This window comes from Symphalangus syndactylus, chromosome 8, assembly GCF_028878055.3.
Source record: "Symphalangus syndactylus isolate Jambi chromosome 8, NHGRI_mSymSyn1-v2.1_pri, whole genome shotgun sequence".
Lineage (NCBI taxonomy): Eukaryota > Metazoa > Chordata > Mammalia > Primates > Hylobatidae > Symphalangus > Symphalangus syndactylus.
In genome coordinates, this window is record NC_072430.2 from 116,137,881 (window position 1) to 116,161,446 (window position 23,566).

Here is a 23,566-nt window from a genome sequence, read left to right on the forward strand (position 1 = left end):
TTCTGCATTTCTATGAGTGTATATTAGTTTATAATCAGAACATAATAACATAAATGGATTCATTTGTACAGAATCTATTAACATTCTTTTTCAATCCCCACATATACATCTATTTGATAAAATAATGTTTTCCTATATTGAAACACAGCTGTCCAAAATTTATCAAGTAAATTTTGAGAGCTAAAGAAGTTTTGTAATATAACAAATTGTTAATTCAAAGGAAGCTTATTATGGAATATGGTTAAATTCTCATTATCAAGGTAAATTGACTGTATTATACAATATTTCAGAAAAATTACACAATGCAAATTCATCTGTTACATATTTATTTTCATTAGAGCTATACTCAATTGAAATCTAAATTATTAAAATGGTAAAGAGACATCAAGTCACTACTTCACAATTATTTCAATTTTTATTTTTGAACCTTCACATAATAGTAAAAATATTACTTAAAAATGATCAGTTGCTAAATGAATTGTATCAATAAATGTTTTAATTCAAAAAAATCTCAGCTTTTTAAGAGTAACTAAAATTTACCCAAAAAGAAAGTTTATATCTTTGTATAATGTTATTATATGATAAGAAAATCTATTTTATTTCATTAATCAAAACGCTATAGAAACAAGCAAAAGAATAATTCAGTTAAAGTGGTGGTTCTGTATGTCTGTGGGGAATAAGAGAGAACTTTAGCTAGAGCCATCTGACATGCTTGGTGGCCTCTAAGGCACAATCACTTTAGTTAAACTCACCATACACCTCAATTTTTTGAAACACTGACCGCCAAAAGAGGCTGCAGAGCTTTAGACCACACATCTCTCCATGTCCTCCTCCTGTCCCCTGTCCTTTCAAACAGGGCCAATACTTCTAAGCCTTCTTACACAGGAATTCTAGATAAGTCCCCTGCAACTAGATCATCAGCTTTTTGTGGTCCAAAGACCTCACTAGAGGGCATGTGAAGCTTGAACTGGAAAAAATGAACCCTGAAAACAAGAAGATCAGGGACAGATCAAAATGGAAATGTCTACAATGTCGTGCTGGGCTGAAAAATAGAGGAAAGTTGTGGATAACTTGGGTGACTCAGTCGATGGTGTCAATATTCATTACAATAAGAACATGGGAAAAGCAAGTCGGGCTTAGGAGTAAAGCTTACATCTATTTGGAGTATGTTAAACTGGGGTATGTTGAATCCTCTGTGTTGTTTCAACTAGTTAGTAAACAGTTGAATATTCTGGTCTAAGTTTCAGAAGAAAGGCTTTTGGAAAAAAGACCTTGGCAAAAAATCAAGAAATCTATTTTATTTTTTATTTTCACCTGATACGTTCTTACCATTGGAATACTCCTATTTATTTCTTTTGTATAGACTTTATATTAAATTTACCTATTTTCTCCTACTTTTATAATTCTTCTAGTAAAGTGAAAACTTGGACATACATACATGTATACCATGTACTAGGAAAAGGGGAAATGAACATTCTTTTTCTTTTTAGTTGGTGTTACTCATTATTTGTTAGACTGCCCATATAAATGTACCCAACGATTTGAGTATCGTCACTTGGCGGAAGGAGACATTTTTGAGTCATGCCATAGATTTGAGCCCTGCTCCATCATTTACTTGCTGTGGGACTTTGGACCTGCATCCACCCTCTCAGAACTTGTGTCTTCATTGTATATCACCTATTTTACAGGTTGTTGTGAGACTAAACAAGGTAAGATACAAAAGGGTCCTAATACACTGACTGTTAAAACTGAGCAGTGACTTGAGCAGTCCAAGGGCACATATTGACCTCTTAAGTCTCCTTTAGAGTTATAATATTAGCATAATAACACTGGGCTTTAAGAAAAGTCTTTAAGCCAGTGATTCCTGTGTATATACCCTCCAGAGGGATTCCAAATCCCCAGGAACTGAATGAAAGTCATGGTTGAATACGCTTGTATGCATGCTTTTTCTGAACAAAGGACCCATAGCTTTCATCAGATTTTTCAAAGAAATCTCTGAATTGAAAAAATGATAAGAGTCCTTGCTTTGGGCTCTTTTTACTTCTGCCTACAAAGAAAATGTCTTTGGAATAAAAATATAACTAGTCATGCTAATTTCAATCACCTTCAGCCTGTGTAAGAAGATATTCTTTGAGCCAACAGGCTCACAAAAAATAATTTCTTCTGTGTGTGTGTGTGTGTGTGTGTGTGTGTGTGTGTGTGTGTTTCCTGTCAAGTTAGATAGACTCAGTGTGTTAACATTTAGAGTCCTTCTGTCAAGAAGCATGCAGTTGTTAAATGTCTTCTTTCACCTTGGTAATCTTTATACCTCTATAGTCTATGAAAACAATGGCCACCATAAATATTTCTGTAGCTGTTAATAATAAGGTTGACAGTACTACTGCCAAGCTCTATCCTTAGCCAAATTAGATTGCACATATTATTTCCTATAAAAATTCTCTTGTATTTAAATCAAAGAGGATAACTTTTAACTATTCTCAATATCTTGAAATTTTAACTTCTGAGAAAAATCAAAGCAGAATTTCACTTTTAACTGCAATCTAGTGGGTATTTTCTTAGATATTTTTCCTAGCAGTGACTACCTTAAGTAAAGTTATAAACTACCACTTCTCAATACGGATGCTTCTTGTCCTTCTTGTTTCCATATGAGGATGACAAGATCATTTGCCTAAGGAGCCTGTAGTTCTCAATAAGCAATCATTGATTGTCCAAGAATGTCTAGTGCTGTTCATTATAAGGGAAGCTTTCCATAATAGAATGAGATCATTGAATGGCTGAAATTAGAGGGTACTTATTCTTTCATTTTACCTTCACAAAACCCAATAGGAAAAAACAAAACAAAACAAGGTCAGAAGGAGCTCTCCTAGGATTTTTCAGTTTCATTTCCTTATGATTCTTCCAGTTAACAGTTTTAAGTTAAGTACATGCATTTTCTCTGCTCCTTCCCAAATCCTGCTAAAACAAGAGTGAAGGTTTTAAGGTAGTAAAAGGATACAAATACAGAAACAAAGAGAATGAGATAATAGCAAGTGAAAAAATGACAACAGATTTCAGAAAAATGGTAAGAAACGGAGATAGCAAAATGAGAAAAGCAAAAAGCCAAGTGCCTACAAAGAGGGATGCCAATAATACAAAAGCCATTTCCATCGGGAAAAAATAGGAAAAGGTATAAAAACTAAGAAATTTAGTAGCACAGATGGTGAAGTTGAAAGGTAGGACTGAAAAAAAGAATAACAATTAAAATCCTTATAAATTGCTATTAAACTCTCTAAATATCTCTTTATTCAGAGTACGAGGTGTACCAGATGACTAACTCCAGTCTGGCAAGAAACTACAGATTTTTAAATGGAGAAATGAGCCAAAAAAGCACGACATTTGGGGACACCACACACTGGAAAATGGGGAAGGAGAGGCTAACTGTAAAAATACTCTTTTTTTTTTTCTTTTTGGTTTTTTTGAATGTCCACATGGTGAGCCAAACTACTTGCAATCATCTGTAAAAATGCTGGCAGCCAGATATGTAATTTAGCAGCAGACAAACTTTCCAGAGAGAAATCTTTTAACTAAGGTGGGTAACTCAAACAAATGGTCACATACCTGCTCACAGTAAAGGTCAAATCAACAGATATTTGTGCAAAAACTTTAGCTCTAAAAACAGACCCGATTTAAACAAACAGAAAGAAAAGAACCCTGAGGGAGGAGACAATTCAGGGACTCGAAAATAACATTTAAAAAATTAGCATCCTAGGCCGGGCGCGGTGGCTCACGCCTGTAATCCCAGCACTTTGGGAGTCCAAGGCAGGCGGATCACGAGGTCAGGAGATCCAGACCATCCAGGCTAATAAGGTGAAACCCCGTCTCTATTAAAAATACAAAAATTAGCTGGGCGTGGTGGCGGGCGCCTGTAGTCCCAGCTACTCGGGAGGCTGAGGCAGGAGAATGGTGTGAACCCGGGAGGCGAAGCTTGCAGTGAGCCGAGATTGCGCCACTGCACTCCAGCCGGGACAACAGAGTGAGACTCTGTCTCAAAAAAAAAAAAAAAAAAGAAATTAGCATCCTAAAACAGATGAAAAAATGTATTGTATTTACCAACCAAGAATCATGCATTTAAAGAAAATGATGACAAGAGAGATGGTTTTAGAAATTTAAAGTATCATATATGGTATTATCATATACAACAACTGAGAAGGAAAAGTCAAGAAAATTCTCAGAAAAAGAAAAAACATAAACCTGGAAAATCTGAGAAAACACACTAGAAAATTAGAGGATCCACTTAGAAGGTCCAGCATATAATTAGTAAGAATTCCAGAAAAAGGAACAAAAAAAGTGTGATAAATATTATCAAAGATGACATGGGATTGGGGGTGGGGATGGGAATCCCCAAACTGAAAAGACATAAGTTTCCAGATTCAAAGCATCCCTCAAGAGCTCAGAACAATGAATGGAGAAAAAAAAAAGTCCCAACTTTCGTTGCTTGGAAATTTTGGAAATACCAAACAAGAGAAAAGATTCCCAAATATTGCCAAGAGAAAAACAGAAATTTGGCATCAAAATGGCATTGGACTGCAATAACAGCAATACTGGAAGCTAGAATAAATTGGAAAATATTTGCAAAATATTGAGGGAAAAGAACTATCAACTGAATTTCATACCCAGGCAAACCATCAAACAAGTAGGGGGTATATAAAAAGTATTTTTGAATGTGTCAATTCTGAAAGAAGACAGAAAAACAGGAAAGATGGGAAGACAGGAAAGAAGGGAGGTGGGATGGAGGGAGGGAGGGAGGCAAAAGAAAATAAATATTACCATGTATAGGAAATAAATATGGAATAGGATAGTATTAGGGGGTAATATAATTGTGTCAATTATGAATTCATTACCTCTCAACTATAAATATACCTTTCAATGTATCCTCTGTGATAAATAAGTGAATTCTTTTAAACATATCTTCTTTAAAGAGGGCGTGATGTCAAGATTTTAGGTAGCAGTCTCTGGAGGTATACTGCAGGAAGAAGAGGCTTCCTGCAATTTCTGGCACAGGTTTGGGAGTGGAGTAGGCAGGTGTTGGGTGTAGGGGGGTGGTCAGCAGTTTGAGTGTGAGAACACGTGGTACAGTCCAACCTAGTCACAGGACCAGGACCTGATTTGTCCTCTCTGACCTTAAAGTCTTGGCCTGATGATAACCTTTCCATAGTTCTTTAACATGAAAACCAAAGATTTACACGATCTGCCTGCACTCCAGGCCTCCTTCCAGTGCAGGTGCCTGGACTCTGTCAGCAAGCCCTCACACCATCTGCACTCAGTGGCCTACTTTGCTGGGGCTCTACCAGCAAGCCCCCTCACAATTAAGCACCCACTCCCCTACAGCAGCAGCTGCTGATCACTTGTTCCCCAGCCTGCAACCCAGAGGATGCTTACTGTTTGCTCAATAACCCCAGAACAACTCCAACCTGGCTAAACCAGTCAACTTTTCTCCTACCCCATGGCCAAAACACAACTCAAACAAAGTATGGACTCCTTCAAGTTGACCTTTCTTAGGTACTCTCTCTCACCCTTAGGGTACCATATAAAGTATCCTTACATATTACAGTTACTCTTGCCATGTTTAATGATTATTCACATTAAATTTTCCCCTCTTTAACCCATAGTATGGATTGGATTCTATCTCCTGATTGGGCATAGACTACTACAGATACACTTTCAGTAAAATGAAATACTAAACTAATAAGGAGGAAGATACGGTATCCCAAAACTAAAGGATCTAATTCAGCTGAGAAGCAAAGGAGGATTCTAAATGATGAGAAAGAGAGAACCTATAATTACAGCTGGGCCAATGACCTAGATATTACCCGTCCAGATTGTAGTATGAGAGTGGAATTCTTAAGAAAGGATTTCTCTGGCTGGGCGCAGTGGCTCACGCCTGTATTTCCAGCGCTTTGGGAGGCTGAGGTGGGCGGATCACGAGGTCAAGGGATCAAGACCATGCTGGCCAACCAACATGGTGAAACTCCATCTCTACTAAAATTACAAAAATTAGCTGGGCATAGTGGTGCACGCCTGTAGTCCCAGCTACTCGGGAGGCTGAGGCAGGAGAATCGCTTGAACCCGGGAGGCGGAGGTCGCAGTGAGCCGAGATCGCGTCACTGCACTCCAGCCTGGGTGACAGTGCAAGACTCAGTCTCAAAAAAAAAAAAAAAAAAAAAAGAAAGAAAAGATTTCTCCCAGATAAGAAAGAAAAAGGAAAGAGTAACTGATAGATTTCCTGTAAGTATCTGACATTGGGGAAAAGAGAATTCTAGTCATACGCTTTGGAAGAATTAGATGTAGGGCTATAGAACATAAAGGAAAAAGGTCTTAATTAAATGATTACCAACAGTGAACAACACCTACATAGTAATCATACTGAAAAAAAAATCATCCATTACAAAAGGTGAATAAGAAAAAAAATATACATAAGAGAAAAATGAGGCAATGTAGCTTGAAATAAACATTTCTTTGGTCTCTGATTAGACTGGAAGTATTGATTAAGTTTTTAGCAGTCACTTTCCAGGTTGCCTCTCAAGTTCCTCCCTCTCTCTTTTATTAATCTTGGTCTTCACTCAATGTACAGGATAAAATTCCTGGACCATCAGCAGCCATTTTGAAAAATGGGATTATGCCCTCTTCATTTGATCCAGGGATGGGCACAATCCCAAAAGAGGCCAATGAGAATTATTTTCCTAAACTCTGCTTTCTTGACTAGGGGTTAATGGAGGTACTTCACACAAGCTGGGCAGAAGCTGAGATACACGAGGTCTCTACAGATGCTTACAGTGTTAAATTTCTAGTTCCAGGTCATTCCTGAGGCACAGCTATATTCCTGCTATTTGGGTTCCACCAGCTTTCCATGAGTTGTTCAAGTGGGCATATTTAATTTACTTTCTTTTGATTAAACTATTACAGGATACCACATTGCTAAAGAAATTCTTTCTAATCTCTCAAAATATTCATTAGTTTATATCATTTTGTGTTTTTTCCTTGACACACTGCAGATTGAGTCTTGTAGTCTAACGTATAGGTCAGTTGATGTTGCAATGGCAAATTAAAAATGCCAGTTATCAAGGATGAAATGTAAATACATTATTACATTCTGTAAGGTGTTATCGGTGCAATCAACACCCTGAGAGAAAGAAACATGATTTGAGACTCAGCTTATATAAGCATAGTGGGTCACGAGATTTCTCCACATCTTGATTGAGCTTCTACCAATTTTTGTGTTTATTTCCTGCATCTTTAAATGGTGAAACTGATTTTGTTCTTACCTCCATTTAAATTTCACCTTGAAATTATGCCACTGTTCCCTATCAAATACTGACATATTCCTAAATTTAAACACTTGAGAAGGATAAACCCAAATGATAAATATCACTTAGTAATCCTCCAAGGTACCTTGTCCCTGAATACTTTATGCTCGAATGCTGATTTGTAAGTCAAATAGTTTAGGTGTATGCCAGTGTTCACAGTCAGTCTTATCAACCTCATAGCACAGAGACCTGTAATGTAATATCTCATCATCAAAACGACAGTTAGATAACCTAGGATCATGCTTCAAAGAATGTCTTAGCTGGCAAATACATATTTTTAAACAGATTGTTTGGTTGACTTAAATATCAGAGCTATCTTTCACCAAGTCTTGATTGACCGACTATTAACCTTGAAAGAACACTGCCTTGTTTTGAATGCATTTCACTTAAGGTGATGAAAATAAAACCCTGTAGTGTTAATAGAAATACCTTAAAACCTTCATTTACTATCCACAGAATAACTATTTGGCATATATATAACCCTTTAGAAATCGAAATATCTTGTATCTATTTGAATTGCTAATGTGAAAAAAAGACATGCAGAGAAAATTCCTAAATAATAGGAAGTTCTTAAATACAGGCTTTCATTTTCTTATTATAAAAAGTTGGCACTAATTATGTAAGTCTTTCTGCCAACTTATAGTTTAAAGCTGGATGATGGTCTTTGGTGCTTTATTACCATGATGAATGGAAACATACTCAACACACTTGGATCACAGTTAACAGACTACAGAAATTGTTTCTCCTTTTGTTCCTCTGATATTGTTTTATGAAGTTCAAGCTAATCAAAATCTAAATCTAAAAGGGAGAAAATAATTTATTGATTAGAAATGGGCAATGGTGCCTAAGCCCTGTAATGAGATGAATACTAAATCCACCAGAGGAAGATTCTGAATGCTATTTTTACTCATTATAGGAAATGGTTATTGTTAAACCTTTGGAAAGAAGACTATAGAAAGATGCTTGGAGATGAGGGTCTCTTGAGACTTATCAGTAATTTCAGATGGAACGTATTAAGAAAAAACAAGAGTTCTCACCCACTGTGCATCTCATTGCAACATATGCCCTGCTGCAGTCCTAATCTGAAGTCAACCAAAGTCTTGGTATATGTCCTAGAATTTATTTACCCCTAAGAGAGCTTACAGACATTAAAACTGAGTTCACCACATCCAGTTCAAAAGTGTGTCATCCTGAAGGTAGCATTACTCAAAAGATAGTAAATAAATAGAGGCTATTTTCCCATAATATCCTGAGTTACATCACATGTAATTTAACAGATAATATGTATTTTCATACTATAGCTATTAAGTCATTATTATGTTTATTAGAACATGCCAGAAGTATAAAAATAGTATTTTATATTTATATAACACAGAATAGATAACAAGAATCATTTTTTTAACATCCTAAACAACCTAGGAGGAGTTACTTATTAATTTGCCTTTCAAAACCAGACTCGCTGGGCTCCCATTGAGCTCCCAACTTGTAGGTAGTAGGAGAATTTAGATCAATATCTTTTACATCAAGATTCTAAATTCAGTATTTCTTTTACCTAAGAGGTCTCCTAATTAGTATTTATAAAATTATCTTTCAAATATTAAAATCGAAAAATAGAACTGCCCACTTTAAAAAATTTTACTAAATTTACCGAGGAGTTTAAATTAACTAAATTTTAGACATAGATGACGGTAAATTTCTCTGTACAATAGACAAAGTATTAAATAAAAGAATGATAATCTAATGGAACTATTCTGTTTATTTCAGAAGCAGTGGAAAGACTTTACGCCTCATTAAGGAAAGTCTTTTGCTTCATTTTCAGTTAGAAAACTCTGCTAGCAGAATTATATCTGAGCTATTTCTAAATATTTCATTCTCATTTGTAAACGGGAATGTTATTTCCTTAACAGTTACACTTGCCCATGAAGTACATAGAGATTTCCTGTACATAAAAAAGATTACTAAAGAGATGTAAATATTATAAGAGAAAATAACCAGTGGGGAAATAAAGGAATGTGGATTTGAAATAGAAAAGGAATATGGATTTGGAAAAATTTTTTTTTTCTATAGGCTGTTACTTTAAATGACAATTGAATTACCAAGTAGAAGAGTGGGTTTCTCTATAATAAACCTACTGATATTATTTATGGATCTCAAAAGTATAAAGATACACTAAAAATGTTGTTATGGTCATTATATGTGAGATAATTGTATGTACAAGTGAAAAGAATAACAGAACATTTTCAAAATATATTCATACCCATAAACCCAGTAAAATAAGAGAATTCATAAATTTACTTTTTAAAAATCAACATTATATGAAAGACTAAAGAATATTGTATTTTGCAGAGCCATTCTGCAAAAGAATAAAATGTGTTTTCTTTCATAAGAGTATAGTAGCACATTCATTAAGTGAGTGTTGCACATTTCGAAATAAATTTATTTTAAAGGCACTTGATGCATTGTTTTAATCACAAGAGGAAAAACCTTACTCAAACCCCTTGTGTTTGCAAGTCTCCCAAAAAGCTGACACGTTTCCTGTGGTTAATTTTCCATATGCTTGCTAGAGCTGACAATTTTTAATTTACTGGTCAGATCTACCTATTATTTGTATGCATTATTCTAGACATATTCCTGATTCACCAAAATTTTTTGTAGGGATAGAAGGAAATTATAGTGAGTAGAGCTGAGATCAAGTGGGCTCTTAGATCTTAATTATAAATTGTTTAAAAAAATAAGAAAAATGAAAAAATAACTGGCTCCCTTGGCTATTTTCTTACCAGGAAACCAATGAAAAAGGGAAATTTATTTCTGACCATAAATCCCAAATGTTTTATTTTCATTTTCCTCAAGTTAACTTTCTCACCTAGCTAAGCAGCATTTTTGCTATTATTATCTTGTGGTCCAATATTAGCTGACCGGTATCCGTCAAACTCCTCAGTTCAATGAGCTCAGGGACTCCCAAAGAACTCCATGTATGCAGACTTCTACTTACAGCTTCTAATTATTTTGTAACAGATAACAGTTCAGAGAGGTTAGATTAAATTTGTAAGTGGATCAAAACCCTAGATAAAGTTGCAGCAACAAAGATCACTGTAGAAAACCTTAAGCTTTTTAGTTTTGAGATCCAAGACCCTCACTGATTGCTTATTCGTCTGTGACGAACTGGTCTCATAATTGTAATCCTCAGAGGTGCTCATTTTTTTCGAATCACACTATGCCATGATATACATACACTGTAAGGAACAGGCACCAAAAAGATGGCCTCTTAGGAGATGCAATAGCATTTTTGGGGAAAAAAACAAGCTATATATGTAGAATACATAGAATACTATGATTGTTTTAATAGACTCAAGTAAGTATAGATTGTATGATAATAACTTCATGAAAAGTGTTAATGATTAAAACATTTATGCAATATTTATAAAAACGTTTTCACATCAGATTTTTTTTTTTTTTTTTTTTTTTGAGACCGGGTCTCACTCTGTCTCCCAGGCTGGAGTGTAGTGGTGCGATCTCTGCTCACTGCTGTCTTGACCTCCAGGGCTCGACCAATCTACCCACCTAACAAGCTGGGATTATAGGCATAAGCCACCATGTCGGACTCCAGAATCTTTTTTTTTAAATAAATTCAGAGGATTTGTGGGTGTATGTGTGTTTTAAGAAAGTTATACACAGTTTGATTTTCTAATCTGAGAGTAAGTGACTAACATAAAATGTCATATGGAGCAGTAATAAATAAGAAGAAAATGATGAGGCCATCAACTGGGCTTTGAACAGTAAGAATACCTCTTGAACAAAGCTTGATTTCCATCAATGCAGCAGGCAGCTGAAGGAAATCAGAAGAAAAAAACTCAGAAGAAACAAAACTTTTGACTGAACTGCCACAGGTATTGTTACATGTGGCCCACCTGCCTCTCATTTAATGTGACCTTTTGGAGGAGGCAGAGTAATGGTATGAGAAGCCAGTTGACTTTGGAGCTAGGGAGCTTTCAGTTCAAACCCAGGCTCTGTCTTCCCTTATTGACTTTGCAATGAGAACAATGATTTAAAATACTATCTGTAAGCTTTATTCTCCTCACAAAACAGGCATATTAGTACCGATTTGTAGGCATTCTTCTACCCAATACCGATACAAAGAATCATTTAATTCTTTATAACTTACAGTTTTGATCTTAATGTTACATGTGGTTCTAGAAAATCTTCAGAAAATATTTCTGCTATTAATAGTGGATTCATGGTGGATAATGGAACCAAGGAATGCTAGGCTGATCCTTTCTCACCCTGGCTTTGGTGTACAATTGAGTTAAATTATTTTCCACTATACTCCATTTCCTTATTGTACAGATTAGCTCTTGTAATTAGAAAAGGGGCAGGAGGGTATTAGTGCAAATAAAACCATACCTAAATTCACCCTTGTTTACATAATACATTCAGTTAATTTGGATGGAAATCAGCCCACATGTGATCCAGGATTACTGACTTCTGTGGATGAATGTGGAATCACTTTCTAAACATTAAGAAGATTTCTAGCAATCTGGGGTCATCTCTAACCCTCTACTTGAGAGGACCATTGTACTAACTATGACCATTCCTAAGGGTGATGATGGTATGCAGACCATACACAAAAATGAAGGCCTCAGCAGCAGCCCAAGAAGCAAAGGTTTTTCTCTGACTTTCTCCTGTCCTCCCGTCACTCAGTCCCATTTTCCACCAAGGCAAGCCATAGAACCTAGAATCCCTCTTCCCCCAGACAGGGCATACAAATGAGAACCCCTTTTCCTGAAAGCCAGCCATAAAACCTGAAAATATTCTATGTAAAAACTGGCCATAAAAGAATGATGTGACCTACTTGTTTGACTGTAGGTCATAAGACCCACATTCCAGAGAGGGCCCTGCCCCACACCCAGTAGGAAAGAATGCACACTCAGAGAAATCAACAAGAATTTAGACAGACAGGGCTTGCTGGGTTTCTTCACTCAATTAATATTAGATCACACTCTTTCACACCCAATCACATTTCCATAAGTCTGTCTATACTTTTTTGAACCTAAGCATAACAATGGACAATTTTCCCTGTATCTTTGGGTCTTCATTAAAAACATTTTAAAGTCTTTTATTTATGTATTTTTCTTTAGAAACAGGATCTTGCTCTGTCACCCAGGCTAGAATGCTGTACCAGGATCCTAGCTCATTTCAGCCTTGAACTGCTGCACTCAAGTGATCCTCTCACCCTCAGCCTCCCACAGTAGCTAGGACTACAGGTGTAGGACACCATGCCTGTAGGAAAGGTAGCAAGAGATGGGGTCTTGCTACCTTTCCTCCTATTAATTTGCATCATGTTAGTGAGTTTTTAAGAAACCTTTAGGAAACCAAGAGCCTTGGCCCCTACACTGACAAAGTTCCTGTCCATGACTTAAGGACATAACCAGGTAAATAAAAACAGACCTATTGTCCATTTGTTTAGTTTCCGTCAGTCTATGGTTTGGAAATTGTAGACATAAACCTCTGACTGATACAACAGTGGTGTTAAGTAAAATGAGGAATTCTCTTGAATATTTTGAGGAAATTTTCACAAAAAATTTTTTAAGATATCCTTGCAGACACCTTTGTAATACCATTTTTAGCAATGCCAGCCATATGATCATTCTAATAAGTAATTAACCAATGGTATCATTAAACTTTAAAAAAAAAGATGAAAAGAATTTTTACCTTTTATCCATATACCATACATGTGTAAAGATACATATTTCTTTTTATTCGATTTTTAGATGTGTCTTTTTATTAGACTTAATTAGATTTTTTTAGACTTATTAGATTTTATTAGATACATATGTGCCTATTGCAATTATCACAGCATAGTAAGCCTTTTTTCCCTTAACCAAATTACTGCCCTATGAATAACTAATTACTTCATGCCATATAATGCAAACCAGGACTTTATGCAGATAGTCCCTTCCTCCTGCAGGAACAGTATTTTGTATCCTTAACTCTGGAAACAGATCATTAACAAAACCATTGAGGTTTGACATATTGGAAATTGCTGATATTTTGGAAATTCTTTTTCTGGTGTTTGCTTGTCCTTTGGGCAAAAGATTTCTACCTGCATTTTATGAACAGTTGAATATTAGAAACTGTTCCTCCTAGTGATACAGTCAAACTGACTGGGGATTTTTCCTAAGTCATAGTAACTATCGGTTGCTGTTCAGATTGGAATAAGAAACTGCACATGATTAGTTTAATTCTCTTTCAGCTCTGTGTGGCATAGTAACACATCCTCTAGTCATGTACAAAATTCACAAACTGTAGGTTAGAGAGCTGGAGAATACCTACAATATGGAAAACGATGTCTTCAACAGACAACTGATTTCCATTTACTAAATGCAAATATTGGTGCAGTAGACTGTGTGCTCTTGAGAAATGTCCTTTCATTCACACGAATTCAAGAAATGCTTTGGAGAAACAGAGGCAGACAAAAAGTTAATTAAGTTACATGTTGAGGCTTACAGAGAGCGACCTGTATTGGATCTGGATAGTCTCCTTTAGGTACTTCAATGGAGAAGTGAAGCCTGTTGGAATGCAAAACTTGTCAAGCACTTTGTCTTAGTATCCCCTAAGGCAATATTTAAAGCACAAGTTTTAGGATCACTACTAAATTCTGTTAACTCTTAACTGGAAATGCCTGCAGTCAACTGAAGGACTAAGTGGCTAAGTTGGCTGGACTTCCGGGGTCAATAGGGACTTCCCTAGGGGGACTTTCCCCAAGCCAAAATGAGTCATAGCTGCAAGCTAAGGGATTGAAACTTCAACCAATCAAAGGGGACTTTCCCCTAAGCCAAAATGAGTCACGGCTGCAAGCTAAGGGATTGAAACTTTGACCAATCATATATGGAGTTTAAGCTATAGCTGCAGCCTGATGTTTTTAACCAATCAGGCCCACCAACCCACAAGCAGATAGAAAATAAGCTAATTCTATAGGACAGAAAAAGGAAAAGGGGAGGGGTCATAAGGGGATATAAGCATAAGACACCCAAGCCAGAAAGGCAACTCTTCTGGGTCCAAAGTAAGGTGTGGAGCTTTACTTTTGCTTTTGCTTTACTTTTGCTTTCACTTTAATGAGTCTTGCTGCCACACACTCTTTGGGTCTGTGCGTTTCTCTAATCCAGCTGTAACACTTGCCGCTGAGGTCCATGGCTTCATTCCCTGAAACCCAAGAGACCACGAACCCTTCGATCAAGAAAAACCTTCAATCAAAAGAAGACTTTTCATTCTCACAACTGCTTTCATTTATTTATTTTTGTGAAAATCTGTGATAAAATCAACTTTATTTTTCTTTTCATCCTTGTATTATTACTCCTACTGAAACAGAAAATAGAGAGGTCACAGGAAGAAGAGACCCTGATACATGTTTTAGTTGGAGAAGCAAACAGTATCCAAAATTACTACACAAGTAACCAAGAACTCAGGAGTAAGAAGTACTTACTAGTAAGAATGAAACCTAATACTACCCTCCCATGTATAATGGAAACACTAACAGGCAAGCACTCAAAAGATTCCCTTAAAACAGGTTCCCCTAATAGAAACTAAGGAAAATTATTGGCCTATTGCATGCAGAGGAAAAAATCTTCCAAGGGTCTTCCTCCTCAAAGGGTTTTCAGAGGGTACATGAATACCATGTCAAAATGGAAGGTCTATTTCTCTGTGATTCGTTTGGTGCTGTCGATTCAAGACAGATCTTAAATTGAGTTTGTAGAAACGAATCATATATGAGCAATACGAATACCTAAGAAAAATTATCCCAACTACAATATGCCAAATAAAGATAGAACAATTGGGAAAAATACCACAGAAATTAATTAGGCTGGTATAGAGAGGGTGTAAAGGAGGAAAAATAAGTCTTCAAAACATAGAAAAAAAATCAATTCAGACCATTAACCAAGTAGTTATTCTGTCTCCTATGTGCTTATATGCTTATATTGTGCTTGCTCATAGATATGCAGTGACAGAATCAGCAGACATATTCGCTGTCATCAAGGATCTTGTAGTCTAGTGGTGGAGAGTGGAATTCGACAATAAAAACTAAGATAAATAATATTAATATATAATAACTTATTAAAATTTCTGAGTAGTATTAGTAAGTTATAATTTTAGAAATCAAGAAAAGGCTCTTTGAGAAAGTACACTTAAGCTGAGAAAATAAGGATAACTAGGAGTTTATTAGGTATAATTGGAAGATGAACACTCCAGGTGAAGGCACTGACTGGCTTGGCTTATAAGGGGAGTGGAAAGAAAGTCAGTGAAGAGAAAGACTACTGGAAAAGAAATCAGGAGCTCTGTAAGCTAAGAATCTGATATTTTACTTTAGTAAAGCCACTAAAAGTCTCATGCAGAGGACCCGCACAATTCAAGCTTTGTATTAAAAAGTAGGGAGATCAAATCTAGTCTCATAACTTAAGCTGAAGAAGTTGAGGGCTTGGATTAAGATGATGGCAAAAGAGTATAAAAAGAAGAGGAAATGGTCCAAATGTGTTTTTGGCATAGAATCAAAGCATTTACTCTCTAATTGGAGGTTGGTGGTTTGTGGGGTTGTGACATTCAAGGATAAATTTCAAATTTCTGATAGGGACAATAGGGTGGATACAGATACAAAATATATAAATGGGTGAAATCGAAGGCAGAAGAGATTGAGAAGAGAGGATGAAGATATCTATTCAGGGTGTGCTAAACTTGAGATGTCCCTGAGATTTCCATGTGGCAATATTAAGGATGGAGGTAAGGTCAGATTCATAAAACAGACTAGAGATGGAATTTGGTAGCCTAGTGAGATGATCTAGGAAAAATTTATACATTGAAAAGAAGTCTAGAACTTTGCACTGAGATATTTCAATATTTCTGATACTGCTTACTGCCTATATGATTTTTAAGAAGCAGGAAAGTTGACAATTTTTTGTAAGAACATGGTTACAATGATGGTCCATGAATCTAAGTGGGCTGCAGAGAGATGTGAGATAGGAAGCACTGAGGGATCATGAGACAAAGGAGAGTCAGTGAAAGGAAAATGAACTAGAAAGGCAGGAAAATGTAGCTGAAGATTGAGATATTTGAAATAGTAATTTCAAATGTGAGGCTTCTGCTGATTGCTTACTAGTTCTATACAACTAACAGGACATGAACAAGAGCCAATGAAATTAACTACAGCAGAAATTATTTATCTTAACTACTAGGAATTTTTTCTTTCTTCTTAGTAGACCTTTGAAAGTTCTGTTTCTAGTGGAGTTTATAGATTCTTTTTCCAAAAATACTTTTTTTTTTTTTTTTTCGAGATAGAGTCTCGCTCTGTGGCCCAGGCTGGAGTGCAGTGGGGCGATCTCGGCTCACTGCAAGCTCCGCCTCCCAGGTTCACGCCATTCTCCTGCCTCAGCCTCTGGAGTAGCTGGGACTACAGGCGCCCACCACCACACCTGGCTAATTTTTTGTATTTTTAGTAGAGACGGGGTTTCACCATGTTAGCCAGGATGGTCTCGATATCCTGACCTTGTGACCTGCCCGCCTCAGCCTCCCAAAGTGCTGGGATTACAGGTGTGAGCCATAGCGCCCAGCTCTACTGTTTTATTTTTTTTAAAGCAAAGTTAATTTCCAGAACTTTTTAAAATTACTTTAGCTATATTTTTTCTTAAGGGAAAGAGGATTGGTTAACTGACTTTTCAAGATCATGCCAAAGTATACTTTACTTCGGCATATAAGTCACATATATGACATGTAATTCCATTACAAAATGAAATTCTGCACTTGCTTCACCTCAGAAATAAATTCATTGTATTCATAAATGCAAATAGACAAAACCTATGAGGCCAGAAAATATAATTAGATTCAGTAATATGAATTTTTAAATACCCACTATTATCCCTGGATGCAAGGATGGTTCAGCATATACAAACCAATAAATGTGGTACATAATATCAACAGAATGAAGAATAAAAACCATATGATCATTTCAATTTATGCTAAAAAAGCATTTAATAAATATGACATCCCTTCATGATAAAAGCCCTCAAAAAACTGGGGATAGAAAAAATATGCCTCAACATAATAAAAGCCATATATGACAGACTCACAGCTAGTATCCTACTGAATGGGGAAAAACTGAAAGCCTTTCCTCTAAGATCTGGAATGCGAAAAGAATGTCCACTGTCACCACTGTTATTCAACATAGAACTGGAAATTCTAGCTGAGCAACCAGACAAGAAAAAGATATAAAGGGCATCCAAATCAGAAAAGAAGTCAAATTATCCTTGTTTGCAGATAATATGATCTTATATCTGGAAAAACCTAAAGACTCCCAATAAAACAATTAGAACTAATAAACAAATTCAGTAAAGTTGCAAGATACAAAACTGACATACAAAAATCAGTAGCATTTCTATACACCAACAATGAACAATCTGAAAAAGAAATCAGAAAAGTAATCCAATTTATATTAGCCACACATAAAATTATACACCTAGAAATTAACTTAAACAAGTGAAAGATCTCTATAATGAAAACTATAAAACACTGATGCAAGAAATTGAAGAGGATATCAAAAATGGAAAGACATTCCATGTTCATGAGTTGAAAGAATCAATATTTCTAAAATGTCCATACTACCCAAAGCAATCTACAGATTCAACACAATGCCTATAAAAATACGTAAAAATACCAATGATATTCTTTATAGAAATAGAAAAAAAAATTCTAAAATTTATATGGAACCACAAAATACTAGAATAGCCAAAACTATCCTAAGCAAAAAGAACAAAACTGGAGGAATCACATTATTTGACTTCAAATTATACTACATAGCTATAGTAACCAAACCAGCATGGTACTCTCATAAAACCAGATATGTAGACCAATGGAACAGAACAGAGAACCCAGAAACAAATCCACACAACTACAATGAACTCATTTTTGACAAAGGTGCCAAGAAAGTACATTGGGAAAAAGACAGTCGGTTCAATAGTGGTGCTGGGAAAAGGTATCCATATGAAGAAGAATGAAACTAGATCCCTATCGCTCAGCATATAAAAAATCAAATCAAAATGGGTTAAAGACTTTAAGACCTCAAAGTATGAAACTACTACAAGAAAATATGGGGGGAAATCTTCAGGACATTGATCTGGGCAAAGATTTCTTAAGCAATACCCCACAAGCACAGGCGACCAAAGCAAAAAATGAATAAATGAGATCAAATCAAGTTAAAAGGCTTCTGCACAGCAAAGGATACAATTAACAAAGTCAAGAGACAACCTACAAAATCAGAGAAAATATTTGCAAACTGGCCATCTGACAAGGGTTTAATAACCAGAATATATAAGGAGCTCAAACAATTCTATATGAAAAAAATCTAATAATCTGATCAAAATGTGGGCAGAAGACTTGAATAGACATTTCTCATAGGAAGACATATAAATGTCAAATAGGCATACGAAAAGGTGCTCAATATCACTGATCATCAGAGAACTGCAAATCAAAACTACGATGAGATATCTCACCCCAGTTAAAATGGCTTAATACTTACATCCAAGACAGGCAATAACAAATGCTGGCAAGAATGTGAGGGAAAGGGAACCCTCATACACTGTTGGTGGGAATGTATATTAGTATAATCACTATGGAGAACACTTTGGAAGTTCCTCAAAAAACTAAAAATTGAGCTACCATATGATACAGCAATTCCACTGCTGGGTATATACACAAAATAAAGGAAATCAATATATCAAAGAGATATCTGCACTCCTATGATTGTTGCAGCACTACTTACCATAGGTTAGATTTGAAAGCAACCTAAGTGTCCATCAACAGATGTAGGAATAAAGAAAATATGGTACAAATACACAGTGGAGCACTATTCAGCCATAAAAAAGAATGCAATCAAGTCATTTGCAAAGCTTGGATAGAACTGGAGGTCATTATGTTAAGTGAAAGTAGTAAGGCAGAGAAAGACAAACATCATCTGTTCTCATTCATTTGTGGGATCTAAAAACCAAAACAATTGAACTCATGAAGATAGACAGTAGAAGGATGGTTACCAGAGGCTGGGAAAGGTAGTAGGGGGCTGAGGATGGTTAAATAAAATAAAATGGTAAAAATAGAAAGAATGAATAAGACCTACTATTTGATAGCACAACGAGGTTACTACAGTCAATAATAACCTAATTGTAAATTTTAAGATAACTTAATGAGTGTGATTGGATTGTTTGTAACTCAAAGGATAAATGCTAGAAGGGATAGATACCCCATTCTCCATGATGTGCTTATTTCACATTGCATGCCTGTATCAAAACTTCTCATGTACCCCATAAATATATACACCTGCTGTGTACCCACAAAAATTATGAATAAAAAATCCACTATTAGTATGGAACAGGATATAGCTAAGAGTTACTATTACTATGTGAAGCCATACACATGAAATTTTATAACGTGAAAATGTTATAGAACAAAATACCTTTTCAAATAATTTTACAAGCCTATTATACTCTAAGAGAAAATGTAAACTCATAAATTATATTCATTTCACTCGATTAATATGATATCAATTAGATTTAAAATAATTCCCATCAAGATACTGAATATCAAATGGAAATATGGGGAAGAGAAACATAGAAAGACTATTCACATGAACATTTCTTCAGAAAATAGGATAACAGCAGTTGTGTAAGATAAATAAAATTTCCTATGGAATATATAGAGAAAAACAAGCTATTCTTTTTAATAAGAATATTACCATTTACATAATAAAGTCAGGTGACTTAAAACACGTTTCCTTGCAGTATCTCACTGTGGTAAATTTGGTGTGGAAAAGTTGAAATGAAAGCCAAAAGTTTCACGCAAATGCACAGCCATGACTGTTGATCAGTCACTAGAATTTAGAATAATTACATAATTTCTTTTTTTTTTTTAAGAAAGCAAGTAATTTAGATAAAACATTTAAAAACAAAGGCAACTGTTACTAGGTTTAAATACTGGGGAAAAATATAGAGTGACGGGAACTCAGAAAAAGTGAATAGTCTGTCTGATTTTATGAGATGGTGGTGCCCAATTTCAGGAATCTTGTTCAATAGCATCATTTCTTAGGTATGTGTTCTGCACCATTTTGTGGATTAAAAAAAAAGAAAACAAAAAACAACAAAAAAGCCTGCATTTTCCCTATGAAATGGTTCTATTTGAAACAAGAACTAGGAGCAGGTGTAAATGCAGGTATTCTTATGAAGGTGGGCCTTTAGAGTCATTTTCTTAACGTTGTTCAATGCGATCTTTCTTTACGGGAATGAAGAATGTACTGGCCATTCACTAGCAGTGTGTTATTATTGTCATTATGAATCCATTAGACATATTCAGGTGAGCAGAGTAACAGCCCTGGGTGACCAAACTCTCCTTCTCTTGCTTTTAGTGTAGCATTTAACAGAACACAAACTGCCCCTTATTTATTTTTTGCCTATGGTAAAAATTCTAAGAAAATATAAAAGTCCTCTCCTTTACCCTTGAACATCAATAGACGTTTCATTGTAGTGATAAATTTTGAGTATTAAGTTGCTACATTTGTGTTATTTATTATAATAACCAGTAAAGCACAGCTATATGTGATGAATATAGCAGTGGTTATTGAATCTAGAATATTCTATTTCAAGCATAAAGTTAGAGTGGATAAAAGGGAGTCTAATGATTAATAAGATTGTGCAATTTCTATTGTCTTTGAAAGCTTTTTTTCCCCTGAAGAATTGTACAAACAAGCATACAAATACAAATATGCACATACACTAGTTTGCAAAAACATGGTTGCAGCAGATCTTATTTAGCTTGAAAGTTATGCTTGGAACACTCTACCGTAGTGTTATACCAGATGACCCCCACCCACCTTTCTTTGCTTGACAGCTTTCTCTTTCCACTGAGCCTATTTTGCCATCCTTGGCTGGAAGGATATGTAGGGGGTGAAATGTGGCTCTTTCCCAGCAGCTCTACACCTCCAGCTCCCTTAACCCTTGAGTGGGATAATTTTGAGGTGTATGTCCTACACTGGCTGCCAGAGTCTCTCCAGTGAAAAGAAGCTCCAGTCACTTACAATGGCAGCTAGCTTTATTAGTTCCCCTGTCTTATTTCTAAACTCCCCTATTGATGAGTCCTTCACCTCCAAAATAAATGACTTTCACATTCTTATTTCAAGGGTAGCTTCTGCATCTGTAAGAACCCAAACTAACACAAGTTAAACTTGCTACTTTTAACCAAGTAACTCTGGAATATTTATAATTTCAACTCAACCCTTAGATTCAAATTACAAATAAATTCTCTTGTACCTACCTCTTTTTTGTGGTTTGTGATTCAAATACTTTTATAATGATCTACACACATAACCAATGAGCTAAAAATGTAGGTATGAAATATAGGCTTACGTTTATTTTATAGCCTGCATTAGATATTAAATTCACTGTTGATGTCGCCAGTTAAACTGCATTTTAATCATTGTGATGCTATCCTTCTAATGTTTTGAAAGAAGGCTCCAAAATAGTAGGACATGTTTCTGCCTGGTACTTATTAAACTCTGCTGATAGCTGTCCATCAATCTATTAATCTTCTAGCATCAATCCACAAGCAGAAAAGGCACAGTCAAAATATTTTCCTTAACTTTTTTTACTTTTAAAGAGAACAGATTCTTCTGAATCTGTTGGTTACCAAATCCATCAACCATCTAGGAAAATGACTCCTTTCATGGCTCAATCAGAGCCTCATCTAAAATTCAGCAGAAATCTAAGACTTCAAGCTGCCATCTCTACTCTTGTTTCCATGGCAATATATAATCAGATCAAGAAAAAAAAAGTGGATGGGGTTAGGAGCTTTCAAATAATCATTCGAAATCATGATGAGGATTTTAGAGCTTTTTTCTTAGGTGTGATTGTTTTATAGCCTCCTAACCCCCTTTTGCCAGTCTGTTTCCATGGAAATATGACAAAAATGGCTGTTCAAGCCTCCAGCAGAGATTATTAGCATTCTTGTGAATTTCAACTTTGGCTATAGTCTAGGCTGGACAAGATTTTTTTCTACCAGTTTTATAAATTAACCTATACTGTTCCTACTCATTGTAATTTTCCTTTATAACTTCTACTTTTTAAAAAATTTCCCTTCACAAATTTATAGCTATGTTCAAGATCAAATTGAATAACTGGCACATCACTGAAAAAGGTTTCAGTTTTAAATTTTAACATATGAGCCAGGACATGTAGCTGTGGAGTGTCAGAAACTTTAGAGAACTGAAGAAAGAAACAACATTTAGTTCTTGGCCTCATTGTTATATAGATGCTGGTAGATATGCAACAAGGTGATATTTAAAATATTTAGCAACTGGTAAGGCATGAAACCAACCAATCCGAAAAGCTGGTTTGTACCGGCTGATTATCAACCTACCATATGAGAACCAATAATAAGTTAAGCTGAAAGTAGTTTTATATAAAGTAGTTAGCATTATACACAAATAAATTATTCAAGGTCAAAGACAGCTCCTGTAAAACTTGTAAAGGAGAAACAAGAGAAACTGGATAGAGATATATAGCAATCCATCTTTTAAAAAAATCAAAGTGCATATGCTTGCATCATCTTTCATATGAAGGTCATTTGAAAATAGAAATCATTCTTATTACTCAAGACATTATGCTAAAAGATAGAGAAAGAACATATATGTTCTTTGATAGAACCCCTGGCAAGATGTCTTGTATTGAATGTGAAAGAATAACAGCATGATACATACATAATTTTATTCCATCCTACTCTGAAATTTGCTGAACAGTTCAACTCTACAATTTTTGCTAGGGGAAATCTTAAAGTTCTGATTGACCTTATAATGTACTTTTTTACTCTTTAGAGGTCTGTTATTATTCTATAGCTGGAGTTTTTTAACCCGTAGAGTCTTTTCTTCTGAATTTGAATTAAAAAAATAAATGTCAAGAGGTAATTACTTGACTCAGGTACGTTCTTAATTTAAATTTAACAGAGACTAACTTGCTATAGAAACTAATCTTGATTGATGTTTTCAACTTAATAGATCATAACCATAATAAAATAAAGCAGTATGGTTAATTTTTCAAATTATCAATTTTAGCCCCTACTTTCCCCTTAGGCAACATCTGGCCTGCAGCTTATTTATGTAAATAAAAAGTTTTATTGGAACAGAGTCACACCCATTTGCAGTAGTT

General features: G+C 35.4%; 1 protein-coding gene across 4 annotated transcripts in view; it reads right to left on the reverse strand.

Moving 5' to 3' along the window:
* Nucleotides 1-23,566, reverse strand: part of ERBB4 (erb-b2 receptor tyrosine kinase 4) — a 1,169,745-nt gene that overhangs the window by 221,139 nt on the left and 925,040 nt on the right. The window lies entirely within an intron of this gene.